At 42.5% G+C, this 21364-nt stretch overlaps 1 protein-coding gene across 4 annotated transcripts in view; it reads right to left on the bottom strand.

Annotated features, from left to right (window-relative positions):
* Positions 1-21364, bottom strand: part of LOC122798186 (squalene monooxygenase-like) — a 1096774-nt gene that overhangs the window by 745993 nt on the left and 329417 nt on the right. The window lies entirely within an intron of this gene.

A 21364-nucleotide genomic window follows, 5' to 3' on the forward strand; every position in this document is an offset into this window, starting at 1 on the left:
AAAGATATGTATTATATATTTTGGGAATAATAATCCTTGTTATCCATATGCAATTAATTATTTATTGTCTGATTAAGGAGGTGAATGGTATAAATAATTTAGGTGTAAAGTTTGATATGGATTTGAATTTTGATTTTTATTTAAGCAGATGTTACCTGGGATTCAATACAGTATTTCTTTCATGCAGGAACAGTGTAGGTGCTCCTGCATGGAATATGGCTGCCAAGTGATCCAATAAACTAGTGTTCTGATGTGCATGAGCCTGCCTATACTGTTCTTGCATGGAAACCAGTGCAGAATGCTAATTACCTCATTTGCTGGTGACAACCATACAAATGAGGTGAATTAGTGATTCAGCAAGCAGGCAGATATCCGTGCAAGAACAGTGTTAGTTGCAGAAATGTATTCGGTTACTAATCGAATACATTTCTGCAAATAACAAAATGGAGGCATGACAGCTCCAAAAAAGCATGTATTATAGTCTTTAGACATGCCAATAGCCAAATATATGGCCATTGGCATGGAAAAGTGCTTCAATTTTATAAAAATCAAAGTTATTTTTTTTGTCCAATCTCGGCCGTTTAAGCATAGGGCAGCGGCTCGCAAACGGGATTGTGCCGAAAAAAAAAGTGTGAAAACTCAATTTTAAGGGAAATCTGGATTTCGTCTTTATAGTCTATGGCATGCAGAATCAATACAACACCAGAGAACAGTGGTTGTGAATGGGGAAAGACTCTGTCTTAGTGCAGTAACTATGGACTAAGGCAGTGGGGTATGCAAATGAGGGAAAATTTACTGAATCACAAAAATCTTATAAGTGCCAGACTGCACCTAACCATGTAGGTGCTATAGCATGATCATGTAACTAGGAAGAGCAACAGACATGAAAAAAGGGTGTGTCAGGCATGTTGTAAGCACACTGGAGCCCTATGCACACAGACAAGCATAGCTATGCACAACTAAGCTAGGGTGTGTGTCTGAGGCTGTATTGACTTATTGCATGAAATGAAGAGCATGTTCGCATCCAGGAAGGGCCATTTCTTCATGTTTATATTAGCTAACTGTGTAGGCGCGGCACATACCGGGTCTAAAACAAAAACAAAAAAAAAACCTGGAAATAGCAGGACTGTTTACATTTGGGCACCGGATTTGCAGGCATGCCTCTGGGTTTAAAAGTGGAGGAAATGGGAAGGGAAAAGAAGGTAAAAAAGGAAAATAGCAGAATAAAATCATTCAAGAACAAATTACATAGCTAGCAGGTGGAATGCATCACAGTCAGCCAATCATACAAGCAGCATCTGCAGCACAACAGTATAAACTATGGAAACACCTTACAGTCTGTTTTTTCCCACAAACTCTGCACCATTGGTATACACCTGCATGGGAATTTTAACTGAAAAAATGTTAGGGGCTGCCGTTGCTTTGATCCATCAGTATGTGCTAGAGGCTGAGGGCAGAGAGGAGGATAATGCTGACAACTGCCACAGATTCAGGAGGAGGAGAAGATTGTTCAGACCCAGGGTTACCTATCAGGGGCTACATAACCTGAAGATAGTAGAGTGCTATAGGGTGGACAGAGACATCCTTCAGCAAATCATCAAACTCTGCCAGCCTCAACTCAGACCCAGAGCCAACAGAGGGGAAACCATCCAACTAGATACCAAGGTATGTGTAGCCTTAGGAATTCTATCTACAGTTACTTTCCAAAGACGTACAGGGTACATCATGGGGGTCTCACAGGCATCTGCATCCAGGGTACTCCACCAGTTCCTGGATGCCATGCTACCACATGCTGGTGATCACATTTACTTCCCCAACACCCGTGAGGAGAGGATCAGCAATATGCGTCACTTCCACTGTGTAGCAGAATACCAGGAGGTACTGGGTGCCATAGAATGCACACACAACCACATCAAAGCACCACCTAGTGAACAGGGTAAGGTCTACATAATCTCATTGGTTTCCCCTCCATCAACTGTCAGGTCATGTGCAATGCCCAGGGCATTATCATGAATGCGTGTGCTGGCAGTCCTGGAAGCTATCACAACTCCCACATCTGGCATTCATCAGAGCTGTACCTGGCATTTGCCAATGGGGGCATCACATATGGCCATCTTGTGGGGGATGCTGGCTATGCACTGGAGCTGTGGATGATGACACCCATCAGAAATGCATACACACCTACACAAGAATGCCATAATGATGCACACGCACAAACCAGGGTCATCACAGAGCATGTGTTTGGGATGCTCAAGTCACGGTTCCGCTGCCTTGACATATCCAGTGGAGCCTTGCAGCACTCTCCAGCCACATGTGCACACATGTCCATAGTATGTGCCGTGCTACACAATATGACCCTGTGGAAACAGCTGCAGCAGGAAAAGCAGGGGAAGGGCCACACAGCCCTCCACCATTGCCAAGGTCCCCACAGGCACAGAGGGACTCACAGGAGGAGGACCCTGAGCCTGCTCCTGTAGGCAGACGGAGGCATGCCCAGTATGCTCAGGCCTTGGCAAGGAGGCAATGCATAGCACACACACTGACACTGTAGGGACCCCAGGGACTGACACCTCTCTTTGACTCGCACACACAGTAAAATGGATGACACACACATCACATTACCTGTAACTTACCGTATATAGGCAGTGTACTGTGTGCATCCAACACAGGCGGCCCTCAAGCACCGTTCTCACAACTGCTGCAAGCACAAGGTAAGTCAGTCTTCTTAACAATAAATGAATGGATTAGTATGTTTTGCTAGCATACCTATGGTAATGCTGTATGCATGCAAGGGAATGTGATGGCCTACTGTGATAGCAGCACACAACTGACAGCTATGTGGGACACTAGGAAATGTCTGGCCAAAACTGGCCTACACACAGTATGCAGTAGTACCCAAAGTGGCAAATCCCACTGCAGTATATGTGTGGGGACAACTAACTGGGGTGTCATAGGTCACAGGCATGGATGTCAGTGTGGGGATCCCATACCCACCCTTCACACCCACACAGTAAGTCAGCTGTATAAAAACACAGAGAAATGCCTGGTAAAGGCACACAAATGGTGGCAATGTTGAATTACCCCCCTACAGACTCACACAGTGATGGCGCAGCAGGACCTGCAGTTTCAGTAAGTCTATGAAGGGTAAGAAGTCTGAAACTCAAATGCATGCCATTACATTCTGACCTATGCTCTTTACTGATATGCCTCTCATCCCCAAGACAGGGCACAATAGTATCGTAAATGTAACCAAAATGTAAAGCAAATATCAGCAGAGTCTGTTCAAATGTGTACAGTTGACAGGTGTGTCCTCCCCATATACCCACACAAATGCAGTAACTTATGTTTGCAGGGAAATAGCAGAATAGCACACATTGGCAGGGCTGTACCAATACACATGAAAACATGTTTTCTGTCCACCAATATGCAGGGGTCAATAAGCTATGTGTAAGTGTGGTTAATACTGTCAGGATGTGGTCAGCACATTCTCCTGGCAGTCGTCTAGCAGTGCCCTAGGTACAGTGCTGTCTTTAACAGGGCCATGTGCAGATAACTGCAGTGCCAACTGTTATGCATGTCAGTGACACACATTGCTCTGCCACTGACATACCTGGAAGTCACAGTGCTATGTAGAATATACTACAAATATAAGGGACATCTTGAAGGAAGTGTAGCTGAGGTACCAAGGCTTTTGTGAATATAAGTGCTTTTTGGTACTGTTGCCAGTGGTTATTCTCAATAATCCTTTTTTTCTTATGTTTGCTTTTACATATAATGGACATGCCTGCACAGTAGAATGCACTCTGTACACACACCCATAACTCCCAACCTCTGACAGCAAGATGTCTGGACAAGGGCAGAAATAAAAGTGGAACAAAGGCACAATGATAGGCATGTGTTGTAAATATCGCCCTCACATACTGAGAAAGTTAGTAGGGTGAGGGTTTTGCAGTAGTGGAAATTGTCTGAAGATTATGTAGTCTGAAACAGTAATGGCTGTCATTATTTTGTAACATCACTCTTCAATTATATGTAACTAACTTGCCATAAAACCACAAGTTTATGTAGACAGGATGAAACCTCTAGCCAAAACCTGAACATCCTGCCAAAAAATGTACAGGCGAGAGGTATGCCCACACAAGGATATGACATCTCAGGTTAGAAAGATACCACCCCAGCAGGAGATCCCCAGCCAATATATCACCAGGTTGCTGGGCTGTTTACACAGCACATCATTACTCAACTGGCTGTAGCCACACCTCACAAATGGCCTTGTTGGGTAAGAATGTACACAGCTGCCTTCATAATATTGGTTTATTCATCATACAACTAGTATTCCTCTGGTAAAGCACTGTGATGATCTGAGGATGTCTGGCAATAGGTTATGACACAATACATTGCAGTGTCAGACTACAGACCAGAAAATGTATGGTAAACAAACCCAGTACCCTGAGGAAAGTCCTGTCTACTCCTGAGAGGTATGGCTGTAGCACACAAAACCCTGGACTGGAGTACACCTATATCTGGAATGGAGTCCTGTTCTAACTATAGAAGGTCAGACTGGGCATGCTCCTACACTTACAGAACAACAGGACATGCTGGAACCCACATCGGAATATATGACTGTATTGTGTATATATGTCTGTGCATATAGACAGCTATGTACACCTCAACTGTCCCCATAAACACACATCAGACAGGATTACCCTCAGCTAGCTGTAGGTGGCCCATATGTGATATATCTGCATCTGTTGCGTGAGACACACACACACACACACACATATATATATATATATATATATATATATATATATATATATATATGGGCAACAGATAACATATGTCAAGCATACACACACATAGACATGGGGAAGTGAGAGACAGACAGTGATAGAGAGACAGACACAGGGTGACACAGACAGAGCAAGTCACACACACAGATACCATGAATGCCATACAGTGATGTCCTGCTGTGGACAGTGGCATACCAGTTGTAAACAGTTGCACGTGCCAGCATAAAAGGTGAGCCCTATTGTGTAACAGTACTCAGGTTGGGTTTATAATATCACATCACTTGCATGTGTGTGTGTGTGTGTGTGTGTGTGTGTGTGTGTGTGTGTGTGTGTGTGTGTGTGTGTCCATAGGTCTAAGTATTAGGAGACTATTCCCACTCAGTACACTTCACATTGCCCTACTTCACAAGAGCTTCTGCTGTCATTCACCTTAGAAGTACCACTGGACATCTATCACTTCTATAAGCTCTGTAGCACATGCAATAACTGTGTAACACTATAGTACAAATAACTAGATAGGTAGGGGTTCTAATCTTAATACTGGCAACTGTGTGTGTGTGTGTGTGTGTGTGTGTGTGTGTGTGTGTGTGTGTGTGTGTGTGTGTGTGTGTGTGTTTGTGTGTGAGTGAGGGAGTGTTTGTTTGTAGGTGAAACAGTTTTAGGCCATTCCCACCCACAACACTTCCCAATGCCCCATTTTATCAGTCCTGCTGATGTCATTCCCCTTTTCAGCACATCTGGCCAGTTCTCATCCCAGTAAGATCTGTAGCATGTGTGATAACTGCGTAACACTATAGTACAAATCACTAGCTAGGCCGAGGCTCTAATCTCAGATCTGGCAAATGTGTGTATGTGTGTATGTTTATAAGAAGAATCATTTTGAGAAGTTTCCCCACCCGGTGCCCTACTTTATCAGTCCTACTGATGTCATTCTCCTTATCAGCACCTTGGGCCAGGTGCCAGCCAGGTAAATTCTGTAGCTCGTATGATAATTGCATATCACTATAGTACAAATCACTTGACAGGGTTCCAATCTCATTACTGGCAAGTAAGTGTGTGTTTGTGTGTGAGAATCATGTCCTGTGTGGGTTGTACCATTTTGAGTTGTGTACATCCTGTACACTTCCCATCACCCTACTTTAGCAGTCCTGCTGATGTCAGTCACCTTTACAGATACCTTTGGGCAACCATCATCTCTATAAGCTCTGTGGTGCTTGCGATAACTGCATATACCTATAGTGCAACAAACTAGTTAGGTAGGGGTTTTAATCTCAGTCCAGGCAAATGTGTGTGTATCTGTGTTTGTATGTGTGTATATCTGTAGGTTACAATATTTTGTGGCCTGTCCACAACCAGTTCATCTCCAGTTGCCATACTTTACAAGGGTTGCTGATGTCCCTCACCTTAGAAGTAACTTGGGATGCCCTTCATCCTATAAGCTCCATGGCACGTGCGATAAATGCATAATACTGTAGTAGCAATAAATAGATAGGCAGTGGTTTGAATCTCAGTCCTGGCAAATTTGTTTGTGTGAGAACAAAATCTACTGGGGGCAGGTTTTGCAATCTTTTAGTGTGTTCCACACAGTACATGTCCCAATGTCCATTGTACAGGGCCCACTGTTGTCAACCACTGTAGAGGCAGCTGTAGACATTCTGCAGCCCTAGAAGCTGTGTACTATGTGAAATAACTATGTAACAGTATGGTATCAAAAACAAGATAGGTGGGGCTTCTAATCCTTTGATACCATTCCCCACTCAGGAATCATAGACAAACACACTCAGAGAGGCATCAACCTTTATGTCACTAGGTGGGTTGCAAACTGGCTCAGGGATGGAAACCACAGTGTGAAGGCAAGGGCCTCCATGTCAGACTGCTGACCAGTCATGGGTGGAGTACCACAGGGTCTGGTCCTGGTTCCCCCCATATACGGCATGTATGCCGCCTCTGACATCCAGCCCAACACAAAGGGACTCTGGCTGAAAATGTTTGCAGACAACTGCATCCTTCACACAGTCACCAGTGAGACCTACAACTGTTGTCCAAACACTGGCCTTAGGCTCAGTGGCAAGAAATGTTTTGCCATCCCCTCTGGGATCAACATGGTTTCCATGAATTACCACATCGCTGGTAGTCCACTTGACACAGAAGTCATTATAAGAGGTTTGGGAATACAGGTTGACAGTGATCTCTCTTATGACAACCACATTGCCACTGTGGACAGAAAGTCCATCTATGTGGCACATCTCATAACTAAGGGTGTTGCATCCAGGAAGGAAGAGGTCAATGTCTCCCTCTACTCTCCCCTCATTAGGTCAAACATCAAGTACAATGGCCTGTTTGCCACGTACCTCACTAGACACCTGCAACAACTGGGAAGGCTGCAAATGTACCTCACAACTAGGACCCTAGGCCTTAATCAACTGAACTATATGGACAGAGTCCAAAACCTCCAAGTTTTCTCAGTCACATCTTGGCTACTTACATTCAATCTCTGCTTGACTGACAAAGCCATGTCTGTCCAGCCCTGTTAGGAATGCCACATATAGTGAAATCCCAATCTGTCTGCACCACATGCCATGGAGACCACAACCTCATTACCACAATCAACAGGACATGCTGGGGGACAGGTCCATAACCCAGAGACTGGCCACATTATGGACTATATGTCACATACATGTCAATCAGAGCACCTCACTGGCCCTCTTCAAGAGAAATCTGGATGAGTGGATGGGGAATTTAACTATCACCATGGGGATCATTCATGTGGCAATAGTCGATAGACGCACTTTGGACAAATGTCATTTAGCATGATGCCAGGGTACTCCCATGGGCTAGGCTTGTAATGGCTCCATGGCCATTAGCCTGGTACACACCTATGAACACATGAACCTATGAATCTCAGTACTGGCAAACGTGTGTGTGTGCATGACTGTGTATAAAATTGTTTGTGAATGTATAAAGTTGTAGGTGAAAGTACGTTGATGCCTTTCTCACCCACTACACCCCCCATTGCTATACTTTGCAAGGGCTGGTGATGTTATACACTTGAAAGGTACCTTGTGACACTCTTCATTCTATAGGCTCCCTGGTGCTTCCGGTAACTGAATAACACTATAGTACCAATAACTACATAGGTAGGGGATCCAATCTGATTCCTGGCAAATGTGAGTATGTGTGTGTGTGTGTGTGTGTGTGTGTGTGTGTGTGTGTGTGTGTGTGTGTGTGTGTGTGTGTGTGCAAGTGTTTGTATGTGTGTATATTTGTAAGAGACAACATTTTGAGGCCTCACTCTCCCAGTACACTGTACATTGCCATACTTTACAAGGGTTGGTGATGTTGCTCACCTTAGAAGAGCCATGGGACAGCCTTAACCCTACAAGGTCCATGGCATGTGTGATAAATGTATATCACTGTAGTGCCAATAACTTGGTAGGTAGGGGTTCTAATCTCAGTCCTGGCAAATGTGTGACTGTGTGTGTGATAATGGTATCTTGTGTTTGAGTGAGTATCATATCCAATGGGAGGTGGTTTACATTTTTAGACCATGGTACTCCCAGTACGTCCCAAGGTCCACTGCATGAGGCCCGTTGTCTCCATCAACCATATAGGTATCTGATGCCACTATTCAGCCCAATAAGGGACATGCTGTGCATAGGAATTATGTAACATTATGGACTGACTGGCAACATAGGCAGGGCTGCTAACCTCAGTTCTGGCAAATGTGTGTATAACTGTATCTGTGCTTGTCATTGTGTATATTTCTGTAGGTTAGGGTATTTTGAGTCCATTCTCACCCAGTACATCTTCCATTGCAGTACTTTACAAGGCCTGATGATGCTATTCCCCTTAGAGGAACTGTGAAACACACTTCACCCTGTAAGCTCCATGGCATGTGCTATAAATACATAGCAGTTTAACAGCAATAACTAGATAGTAGGAGTTCTAATCCCAGTCCTGTTTTGTGTGTGTGTGTGTGTGTGTGTGTGTGTGTGTGTGTGTGTGTGTGTGTGTGTGTGTGTGTGTGTGTGTGCACAAGACCAATATCCTGAGTCTGTTTCAGTGAGGACTATATCCATTGGATAAGCATGGTTTGCAATTTTAGGCAATGGTACGCCCAGCACAAGTCCTACATTCCACTCTATGAGAGCTTCTTTTAATATCAACTGTAGAGGCATCTGTAGACACTCTGCAGACCTATAAGCCCCATGCTGTGTGCAACAGCTATGTAACACTATGGAATGAATAGCTAGAGAGGGAGGGCTGCTAATCACAGTACTGGCACATTTGTGTGTGTGCACTGGTGTGTATAGCAGTGTTTGGGAGTGTGTAGACTCATGTGTGACAGTATTATGAATCCATTTACACCCAGTACACCCCCACTGCCATATCCTACAAGGGCACATAATGTAAATCACTTTACACATACTGTGGAACACTCTCCACACTATAAGATCTGTGCCACCTGCAATAACTGCCTAACACTGTAGTACCACTAACTAGATGGGTAGAGGTTCCAATACCAACACTGACAATTGTGATCCTGTGTGTGTGTGTGTGTGTGTGTGTGTGTGTGTGTGTGTGTGTGTGTGTGTGTGTGTGTGTGTGTGTCTGTGAACGGTATTCTCTGTGTGTTTGTGGTTGACACAATATTCTCTGGGGGTGTGGATTTCCACAATCTGTGGTGTGTTACACCCAATATACTTTCCATTGTCCACTTTACAAGACCTGCTGATGTCTACTACCATACACTTACCTGTATACATCCCTCAGCCCTATAAACTCTGTGGTGCATGCAATAACTGTTATACAGACCTGGTAATTGTGTACAGCTGTACCTCGGCCATGACACAATCGATGTATTACCACACTGCCATACCCCTCACTGCAAATGACTTTTGCAGTTTATAACAGCACAATTGTACATATGCCCATGTTTCTGGGCTGCAGTATCCCTATTGTGTCAGGCTTTGTCCATATGTCATGCACTATGAGGTGGATAGATATGGTTTATCATTATTTAGTGCTGTCATTTCTGATATCATCCCAGTGATGTTATGGAATCCTACACATGTTCTGGGGTAGGGGCCAGAAATATGAGGGAAAGGCTGGACAACCTGTGGAACTCTGTACAGTGAGGAGGTCGGTGTATGTCTGGCCATTGTGTACAGCCTATCAAGAATTTGTAGCAGCATACCGTTTACTTAGTTGGTCTGTGTAGGGTGGGAGGCAGATGTGAGTGGCATGTATCCTTTTGTATCCAACTATGCATGCTGCTCCAGTTACTGGTGGTCTATCAGCAGTACATGTTTGTATGGGCATTCTAAGACATGTCCCATACCACCACACAAGTCCAGCTACACTGTGACCTGGGACATTATATGTATGGGTATTGTAAGACTGTCATTCAAGATATATCTGTCCACACAGTCATTATACTGCAGTGTTTGGTAGGCTTACTGGAATGTTGCTGTGACTGTGCTGCAATTAGGTGTGTGCATGCACTTTCACACCAGTATCTTTTTTTTTCAATAAAGTTACATCCCTCTAGAGTGTGCTGTATTAGCTAATGCATGTGTAATTCCCCAGAGTTGCTTTGGGGTAGTGTGGTGTTGTCCTGACTCTATTTTGGATGGTGCTTGGTGACATGCTTGTCAGCTTAGTGTAGTTTCTGTAATGTTACATAGCTGCACTCATAGCTCTCAACTGTCCAGGTGTTCATAGGATGTAAAGTTGTCTGGCTCATATATTTGGTCTGGTCCCCATGGCAGGTGTGGATTTCTGACAATTCAGTGGGATGATGTGTGGAATGGATTCACTACATAATGACAGGCAATTCATTTCTCAGACATCTGATATTGTATTCAACACATGTTAGGACAGACAGTGTTACTGCAGCAATGTCCTCAGTTTATCTACCCAATTAGTTCCAATGTGTCCCTATTTCCATACTTCCATACCCTTGTCCCCTCACTTTGGCTTGGTCTAGACCCCTTGAACTAAGGTGTTCTGAGGTATGACAGTGCTGCATGTTATGAAAAAATGAATATATAATATATATATGTTTTGTTCTTTTCAATATGTTCCCTTGCATATATCTGTATCCCCATACATGTATGTCTATATATGTGTATATATTTTCATACACACACACACACACACACACACACATATATATATATATATATATATATATTATATATATATATACATACACCTCAGTCTTTATCAGTAATATATCTATATATTGTTATACATATATATGTATCTCCATACATGTATATCTATCTGTCTATATATGTATATGTATATGTTTTATTATATATATATTTGTAAATACTAATAATAAGTGATTCCACAATGTTTCTTCCCTATTGATATATTTGAAAAACAGCAGAAAATTCAACAGCTTAGATGGCTTAGCAGTAAAGTGCTGTGACTATGGTGTACAGGGTCCTGGGTTCAAGGGCTGCTTATTTTGTTGCTGGGCAGAACAGAGGCTGATGCAGACAGAGTGATTAAGACAGCTTTAAGCAGTTGTAAGTGGGTTTGCATGATGCTAAGCAATGCCAACATATGGTTAAACTATTAGCTGCTTACACCATGTAGGTTTCACTTAGCGATGCTTACCAGTGCACAAATTCACTTAGCTAAGCTACCTGCTGCTTAGCATTCACGTTTGAGCAATGCTTAAACTTGCTAAGCATAGCTGAGCATTGCTAACCATTGCTCACAGTTCATTCTTATAAAATATCACACAAATGACTTCACTTAGTAAGTGTATATGATTTCCATTACATGACATGGCTCTATGTGCTTTCATTACAGTAGCAAGGTGTGTAACTTTACTGTATGGGATACATGTATACATGGGTGGTTTCACATGCTATATGCACTCACACGTCCATTTTACACCAAGTACACTACCCAGGGTGACAAAAATAACTTACCACATATTTTAATATGAAAATAGTACATTTAGCACTGCTTTCTCATGTAAAATTGGATTGCCTGTTGTAGTACTTGAACCATGTATGCCTTCATGCAAAGCTGGGACTCTGACCACTACACTATCTTGGCTTGGGAATTTGAGCTCTATATTTTTATTTATATCCTATTGGATATTATTATATTATTATATTAAATGGAGAGTATTGAGGTTTATGGCCATGTCATTGAGGACTGCTGTCATGACATAATGGCATACATTTCAGTTTCAGACTTGTATCCTTCAGGTCATTCATGCTAATGCATAATCTGTTTTCTATCAACTTTCTGTCTGTCCTCTGTAGAGATGGGATGACACCAGTGCTCAGGCTGTGGTTGACTGCACTGCAGAAGCAGAATGGGTCTGAGAGCCCATGTCTGTGTTCATGTAGGATGCAGCCAGAAATGGTATCAGGCCTATGGATAACTCTATGTGTTGCCTTTGAGAGGGCATTACAGACCTGCTTCCTGATCATGAGGACAGGGGGCAGGTGCTGTATATGCACATGTGTATCTATGGGGGGACAGGGGGGTGATTTTTGCACTTCACCTGTCTGCAGCCAGTTGCCTATATCTATGGCATATGTGTATGTGGTGTTATTGACCACCACTACAGAGCAGACATGTGTGTTGCCTCTGGAATTGAAGACACATGTGTGGAAGGCCTAGTGGTTGGCCTTGGTGGATGTATCCAGTTTGCACTCAAAGACAGCCCTAGGGTACATCACCTGTGATCTTATTTACTTATGCAGAACAAGGTGACATGGCTTCCAATGAGGCATCTGTTCCTTCTTGGCTCGTCCTGCAATTACTTTCACCTGTAATGGAAGTTGTGTATTGCTGTTGTCCACCACAGGTGTTCAGCATACCTTGAGGGGGTTGATGTTGCCCTGTCAGGCATTGCTGATGCCATACAGCAATGTAGGTGCCCATGTAGTATTGTGATGTAGGCCTGGACACTGCTGCTTGTTCTAACATACGGGACATCCTTCATGTGGGCCTTGCCCCTTTTCCTTGTCTGTGCGTGGGACATTATGGAGGTGTGGTGGCTACAGCTTCACAGACAGTAGGTGGAAATACCTCACAGGACAGGACATGTGGAGAAAGCCCAACAACAGGGGGCATAAAGCTCCAAAATTGGGTACAGATTGTATGTCATTAGTGCTGTTATACACATGATGGGTTGCTAGATTGACAGGGTTTGTCTGGACATGCATTTACTGAGTGACTTGACATCTGACAGTGATATGCCTCTGACGAACCTCTCAACTGGCATGTTGTCCACAGACTGGCCAGAGGTTTGCCTGTTATGTTTGGTCTGTTCCTAGAACAACATCTGTTTTAATGGGATCGGTAGGATAATGTGAGGATTGTAGTCACTACCTGTTGACATCCATTGGTGTTCCAGACATCATATCCTTCAGAGATGTTATGTTATAACAACACGTGTAACACCAGGTACTGTTTCAGTTTAAAACACCATTGTGTGTGATATGTCCCTCTTTCTGGCCCCGGGCCCCCAGGAACATCATGTGTTGTCCAGATGTCTTGCACTACAACATGCAGAGGTATGGTATATCATTAATTACCAACTGCACTCCAGTTATCATCCCAGTGACTTAGCAGACTCCTGGCGGTGATATGCGGCAGTGGCCAGGATTATGGTTGCACTCCCTGGAAATTCTGTGGAAATCTGTACATATGACAGTTATGTATGTCTACCCATTGTGAACAGACTGCCAAGATTGTGTAGCAGTGTTGTATATAGATGTTTGTTGGGCTGAGTAGCGAGAGTAGCAGATTTGAGTGCCATACATCCTTTACCTATCTGACTGTGCATGTGCTACAGCTGCTGGCTGCCCATCAGGTCTGTATGCTTGTAGGGGCAGACTGTGAAATATCCTGCAACACCTCAGGATTCCCAGTACACTGTGATTTTGGCCAGGATATGTCGGTGTAGTGTGTGACTGGCAATCAGGATATATTTGTCCAGACAGTCGTTCTACTCTAGAGTTCATTTTGGATACTGGTATGTTGCTGCGACTGTGATGCAAATGTTTGTGGGTGGACATTTTTGCACCACTATCTGCTTTTCACTACAGTTCCATCCATGTAGTGCCTGCTATATTTGACTATACATGGGTAATTGCCCAGAGCTGATGTGGGGGAGTGTCATGTTTTTCTTACAATGCTTCGTAAGGTGATGGGTGACATGTTTGGCAGCTGTCAGGAGATTTCCATTCTGTTACATGACTGCGGTCATATATCTACACTGTCCAGTGGCCTAGACACTGTCCAGATGCGTGGCTTATATGTTTGATCTGTTCCCCAGACAGTTGTTGTCCTTGGCTAATCAGTAGGATACACTATGAGGAATGCAGTCAGTAAATGCTAACATCCATAGGTGTTACTGACTTCATATCCCTCAGAAAAGATATGTTACAAAAAACCCTGTAACACCAGCAACTGTCTAAATTTATAACAGCAATATGTCCAATATACCCCTGTGTTTGGGCCTCTGTCTCCAAACTATGTCAGACTTTGTCCACATGTCATGCACTAAGAGGTTCAGAGGTATGTAGTATCATTATTTATTGCCTACATTCCTGCTACCATCCCAGTGATGTCGTAGACCCCCAGACATGTAACAAGAAAGCGGCCATAGATATGAGTCCTGTGCCTATACATTCTGTGGGAAACTGTACATTTGAGAAGTTTGTGTATTTCTGGCCATTGTTAACAGACTTTCAGGACTGTGTAGCAGTGTGGTGTGTACATGTTATTTTGACTATGTAGGGAGGGGGGTACATGTGAGTGTCATGGGCCTTTTCTATCTGACTGTGCATGCTGCTCCAGTTTCTGGTTCCCTCTTGCCTGTATATGTTTGTACGAGCAGACTGTAACATGTCCCATAACACATTCTGATTCCCACTATACTGTGACTTGGGTAGTATATGTAGGGGTAATGTGAGTGGCAAATGGGATATTGTTGCTCACACAGTCATTATACAGTAGTGTTCAGTTTGCTTACTGGTATGTCGCTGTGACTGTGGTGCAACTGGTTGTGGCTATGCACTTTCACACCAGTGTCTCTTTTCCACTAGTGTTACATCCCTGTAGTGTCTGTTATATTTGCAAATGCATGTGTGCAGTCCCAGAGCTGGATTTGGGTAATGTTATGTCAGTCCAATTGTAGTTTGGACGTTGCTTGGTAGCTCAGTGTAGTTTCCCTAATGTTGTGTTATGTCTACATATTTGTAGGATGTCCAGTTGTCTGGCCAATATCTTTGGTCTGGTCCCCATAACTGTTGTGTATTCCTGACACATCAGTGGGATGATATGGGGATTGAGGTCACTAACTAATATGAAGCAATTGAGTCCCAGACTTGTGATATTTCAGTCAATATATGTTAGGACTTACAGTGTTACTACATCAACTTTCTCCACTTATCTACTCATGTATTTTGGATATGTCCCTATTTTCATGCCTTTGTCTGCCCACTTTGTCAGGTTTCTTCCAGATTCATTGCACTAAGGGGTTCTGAGCATACCTCTCCACTGCCAGGAATTTCATGGAATGTCTAGATGTTTGGCCCATACTTTTGTTCTGTTCCACAATTTATTTGTATTTGTCTGGTAAATCACTGTGATAATCCAAGGATTTATGTCAGTAAATAATGACATAACCTTTTGGTTCCATCCTCATATCCTTCAGTAATTGTCTGCTGAAATGCACCCTGTTGCTGTAGCAAATGTCTTAGTTTCTAACAGCGATATTTGAAATATGTCCCTATATGTGACCCATTTTCCCTCCCCATTTTACAACCTTTGTACAGGTTTCTTCCACTAAGAAGTTGAGAGGGATGGTTCTGAGGTATGACTGTACTGCATGTTATATTTATATTTATATATATATATATATATATATATATATATATATTCCTCCCTTTATATATTTATATATGTATATCTATATATATGTTTTATATATATATATATATATATATATATATATATATATATATATATATATATATTTATATTTATATGTATATGTCTATATACAACACATGAATTATTCCACAGAGCTTTCTCCCATGTTGCATGCCTCTATTGCATGATATGTTTGAAAAAGTGACATTAATTCCTTCAGCTCAGATGGTGTAGTGGTGCATTGTGCTGACTGTAGTGTACAGGGTCATGAGTTTGAGACTTGGGACTGATGATTGTTTTCATTAATGTTAAATTACCAAAATGCATGATATGTTTGTTAAAGCATTACATATTCTCACAGCTCAGATGTTGTAGTGCTATGTTGTTGTGGCAGGGCTGATTATTTTGTTGCTGGGCAGAACAAGGTCTGATGGATACAGAGTGATTAAGGCACTTTTAAGCAGTTGTAAGTGGGTTTGCGCAGGTTTGCATGACACTAAGCAATGCCAAGCTACGGTTAATCAGATTTTAGCTTCACTTAGCGCTGCTTATTCCCACTTACCCCCGCACTAATTTATTTAAAAGAAAAGAAAAAGGGGTGATAGGAAAGTGGTAAAAAAGGGGCATGCAGAGGGAAGTACAGTATGAAAGGTAGCTAGGGATGTGCAGGACAGGTGTAGGAAAGGTCCATAGCTGTCCATTTCTTCTACAGCAATAGCTGTGAATTTCTACAGAATTTGGAAGTGAATTTGGCCACTCAAACCCCTGAGAGAAGGGTGAGGACAACAGTAATGTGTTGTCAGGCCAATTAGACCAGATTACATGTGTCCAGTGGACACGTGTGCAAAATGGACAGCTATGTATGGTGCATAATTTTTTTTTTTTTGGGAACAGATGCCCTTTTTTTTAAGGTGAGAGTGGGATGTTGGGGAATGATAGTAAGTATATTTGGGGAGGTAAGTTGGTTAGGAAGACAGACAAGACAGCAGACAGGGGTGGTACATGACACGTGGGGGTAAACACCTTGGACAGGGAGGGTCATTGGGAATCAGATGCCCATGAGTCCCCAAATGGATACAGTGGGACTGAGGTCCCAACCCCTGGGCAATCACCATTACACCTTCACTGCTCCAAAGGTGGCTGTGCTGGTGGATGGACAGGAGGGGCAGGCTGACCTTCAAGATGCACCAGGCAGCCCTCAAGCTGGTGCAGCTGTCCACCAAACTCCTTTTAGATGGTGCTATGCACCAAACTCTAGACCTGGCTATGGGTGATGGTTTCCTGTCCACATCCGCTCCTGGGGGGACAGGCCTCGTCCCCTGAGGCAGTTCCACCTGAAGGTTGTGTAGGACCAGTGGACGAGGAGGTCCGAGGTTGGGTTGCAGATGTGCTGGGGCCCAGTACCATGGCCAGATGAGGTGGGACAGGCGTATCCGCTGGGATCTGCCTTCCCAGACGTGTTAGGGTGTTGAGGTTTTACAAAATATATTGGTTAGTCATGTACAACACATTTCAAGATTAGTTATAACCACATGCATGGGTGTTCCAATTGACCCCATAAAACAAATTTGAAACAGTCGCATAGCAAACAGAACACATGCATATATGTAACCACAGTAGGCATTATAATGGCATGCAAGTTACATTGATAGCAACAGGCCACCAATGATAGTATTTGAACGGGGAACATTAATAATCAAATGTTTCAATATTTGTAGAACAAGAGGACACATGTTCCAACAGTAGGTTTGGAGAAAAACATACCCGTTGATTATGTGCATGAATTAATGGTGAAGATAGGGTGGATGAGAGAGAGAGAGAGATGTCAGTTAACAACTGTATAGGCTTCAATTGTTCACAACTGTCCTGATCATTATTCTACTCATTACTATCCAGGTATAACTTCACTTTACATCTACCTATGGCCTGGGGTTGGGCAGTAGAATGTTTGTGCATAGTATATTACTAAAGCTTCCTTAAAGCTAATACATACATTTCCTTCCTGGCAGACCTGTGGAGGAAATATCTGTTAACACTACCTGACTGTTTCTTCACATATTCACATATTCAAGGTTACATATGTGACACTGACATGGGTGCCCTGCACTCATACTGTGTGTGTGTGTTTGTGCTACTGCCATACTTCACTTGGATTTGTAATTGTCACCCTGGGTATTGGCAGCGGTGACCACTAGCCATGACAGCATGACACTTGAGGGACATTTATTGGAAGAAACCGCTTGGTGTATGTACTTATCTTGCTGTCATTTACAGCACATTGTACACACTGTATTAATACAGCCTTCTTACAGCTAATAGAAACATTTCTAAACCTGGCAGACCTGTGGAGGAAACTTATGTTAACACTACCTGACTGTTTCTACACATATTCACATATTCTTGGGTGAAATTATGCATACAGCTTACTACCACTGCCAGGATTCGAACTGTGCCTGTTTGTGCAAAAAGGTACAACAAGGTTGCGTTTCATCACAATTAACTACTGAGTAACTGCTGTTTTTTGTTTGACTGTTTTCTGCCTAATGCTCTCTTGGTTAGACATTCTGACCTTGTAATTCTGACATTCATGCATGGCAGATAGTTAGTGTACTGTGTATTAATACTTTGACCTATTACAATCTGGAAAACAATGGTTAACATAAAGCATTGCTGTAGGGGATACAGTATATTATTTTACACATTACTATTCAGGGATCAGATCTTGGTACATGGAATATTTCATATAGTTGATCTCCTGTTTTACAGCTCCACAATCTTTGTCAGATGAGCGTCAATTAATTCATGCTGTCAGAGCCATAGTTGCTGTGCAGAACCTGTACACATTTAGATTCACACCGTCACATACCAAAGTAAACACAACAGTCTGGGGATTTTAGTTTTATCGAAGGGTACTGACACATTTATTGATAGATATCCTATACATCACTATTACCCTGCTAACGTCTCATTTATTCATTACACACAGTACACATTTTAACCTACTGACAGTTGGCATTTTACTCCTTTCTATTTATTTGCCCTGAATATTGCAAGCTAGATTTGTACTCACTAGGCTCCTAGTGCAGCCATAGCAACCTGCTGGCATGGGTGTCTGTGTTCGCAGCCTTCTCATCTGCAGCTGTACAGAAGATAAAGAAACATTTAGGCATACCTTTCGATCACATATGCAGGCTGGACTTTGGTAAACATTAACTGATACTGATACTTACACACTTCTGGGACATTCTGTGCCTGGGGGCCTTGGGTCCATTGGTTCAAGAGCTCCCTCTTCCTATGCTTGAGGTCAGTGAAATGGTGCCAGACCTGCTCACCAGTTCAAGGGATGCCAGTAGCACTGGTGAGATCATGTGTTCCAGGCCTCCACTTTGTATTGTGAGCCCTGGTACTGCCCCTGCAGCAGTCTCTCCTCATGGTCTTTTACTGGGAGTCCAACCATGACCCTGGACTCCTGAATGCCCCAGCACTGCACCTGAAAGCACAATCTCTCTTCTACGTCAACCATAGTGCCTGCAAAGATAATCGACAACTAGTTATGGCTGTATTCCCACCTACAAGCTTTAAATAGGGCCAAATTCCTGCCCATTGCCATCATTGGACCATTTTGAAGATGCTGAGCTAAGCTAAGCGATGCACAAACCAGCTTAGCTAAGACTGGCAGTGCTTAAAGTGTTAGATGTTGAGCACTGTTTACCAATGCGCACATCCACTTAGCTGGGCTACTTATTGCTTAGCATATACATTTAAGCAATGCTTACACCAGCTTAGCATAGCATTGCTCAGATTTCATTTTATAGAGTATCAGGATTGTGGGATTGATTCATCATTACTGACATATTATAATTTTATGTTTACCTTCCATGACATCCCCCTATGTGCTTTCATTACATTATATTCTTGTGTGACTATACTGTATGGGGCACTTGTATTTATATGGGGGTTTCACATCTTTTCTAGACTGACACCTCACCTTTGGACCTGCTACACTACCCTGGTTGAAAAAAAACAGTTGCTACATAATTTAAGTTTACAAAAATGATTTTAACACTACTTTCACATAGAAAAATAAGCTGTCTGTCTTGGTACTCAAACTGTGAATACCTGGATGCAAGGCTGGGACTCTAACCACTACACTACGTGGGCTTGGAAATTTCACCTGTATATTTGCATTTATCTCCTACAGGATGTTTAAGCTATGGTAAGCAGAGGGCCATAACGTGAACACCCACTTAGTTAGGCTTAAATATTCCTTAGCCTAGAAAAAAAGTATATATTATTATTATATTATTATGTTATATCAGTGGGTCTTGTGGTGTTCTGACAACTAATTGAGGACTGCAATTGTAAAATAATGGCATTCATTTGGCTTTCAGGCTTCTATTCTTCAGGGACTCCTGCTAATACATATCCTGTTTTCTGTCAACTTTCTAAGTGTGTGAGGGCAATTTTTCAGACGTGTCCCTATTTTATTGTTTTTCCCCCCATCATTTGTGCCTTTGTCCACATGCAGTCCTGCCAGGGAATATTGGCATACATTTGCTTTCAGACTTCTTCCCTTCGGTAATTCATGCTATTGCATGACCTGTTTTCTATCAACTTTCTAAGTTTAATGGGCAATATGTGTGTTGTGTCCCTTCTGAGGGATTTATCCCCCATTATTTCTGCATTTGTACACATTTCCTGCTTTAGCAGGTTGCGGAGGTGTCGTACGGCACTTTGGCAATGCAGGGTGTGTGTCATAGAACCTGTCACACATCCCCTGCATTGCTTTCCTTGCTGCTGTGCTTATTTCAGTATCTGTGGACACTGAAATGATCACTTATTTAATTTCAGTGTCCACGGACTCTGAGATACTGGCATAATATTAGAGTAAATCTCTAATATTGTGCCAGATCAATTTAGAAAGTGCCATACTGTACTTTCTGAGTGCAGGGGGGTGTGTTCAATGTCCTTGCACTACTTGGAAATGCCCCCTGCACTCATTCACATTTCGTGTCCGTGTAGGTTGAACAGCAGTGTGCCTTAATGAATATGCAAGGCACGCTGCTGTGCTACACGGACACGAACCACTCCATGCAAGAATAACACTATTCTTGCATGGAGTTTATTGAATCCCAGGGGTTATCAATATGTGTTATTTTAAACTTAGAAATTTATTGATAACTCTTGATAGTAGGGATAGAAATGTTCTGCTGCCAATATTCAAGGTAATTATAAGACCACTGACTGAATATGGTGGGTCTGTGTGTATGTCAATAAAAGTACAGATAGAATATAAATGTGTTTCACTCATCAGTTAAGATGTCTGAGGGGGTATTAGATACCAGAGAAGATTGAAATCATTATCACTCTTTTATAGTGAGTATAAACTCTTAATGGAGGATTTAATTATAATACACCATTGTATATTTTATAAAGGATATGGAGCTAGTGTGGGTATTTCTAGATTGAAACATCATTTAGGAACTAGAAATAACTATCATGGTGAAATAAGCAGGTGTAACACAAGGCAAAATTCCTTTTATTTTAGGTCTAGCTGTTGATGGAATTCCTTACTACTCAGGATAGGAAACTGGATAATTTTGTCAGTGAGAGGGTGACTGAGTCCAGTCTTAGAGGCAAAATCTTCAAAG

Source organism: Protopterus annectens, chromosome 3.part1 (genome assembly GCF_019279795.1).
Source record: "Protopterus annectens isolate FY-2018-M chromosome 3.part1, PAN1.0, whole genome shotgun sequence".
NCBI classification, from domain to species: domain Eukaryota; kingdom Metazoa; phylum Chordata; order Ceratodontiformes; family Protopteridae; genus Protopterus; species Protopterus annectens.